A 546-nucleotide genomic window follows, 5' to 3' on the forward strand; every position below is an offset into this window, starting at 1 on the left:
TTTGAACATAATGGTTATTTCAAACGCTGACCATAAAATTTGTTTATGTTCTATTGTATTTAAATTTAGTAAATTTTTACAAATTAATGTTTAATTGAACAATCCAATATATCTTTTTAATGTGAACTTGTTGCTATATTAACTCAAAATTTTAAAATGTAATAAATTTATTTTTAACTTTTTAAGCCTTAATATTCCAAGAACCTGTACAATTATGTTATGTATGTCATTTACCCTTCAAAAAAATGCTATGACCATATTATTTCTTGTTAAATTACTTTTAATTTTCTTTACCAAATCTTAGGATTTTTAAGTTTTATTGCCCTTAGAAACCGTATTTTCTTGTTAATAATGTTTCATGTTAGGACCAAAAATTTTTTTTTTGGTTTTAATGATCTTAAATTTTATATGATTTATTTAATTTATTCTTCCCCCGTTGGGAAATGAAGTAGCCGAACGTATTGTTTTTTTTTTTTGTTAATGGCCAGTACACGTTTAGTTTGGTCCGTGGAGTGATCGTTTGAACGTGGTTTTTAGATTTTCTAT

This window comes from Penaeus monodon, chromosome 15, assembly GCF_015228065.2.
Source record: "Penaeus monodon isolate SGIC_2016 chromosome 15, NSTDA_Pmon_1, whole genome shotgun sequence".
Taxonomy (NCBI): Eukaryota; Metazoa; Arthropoda; class Malacostraca; order Decapoda; family Penaeidae; genus Penaeus; species Penaeus monodon.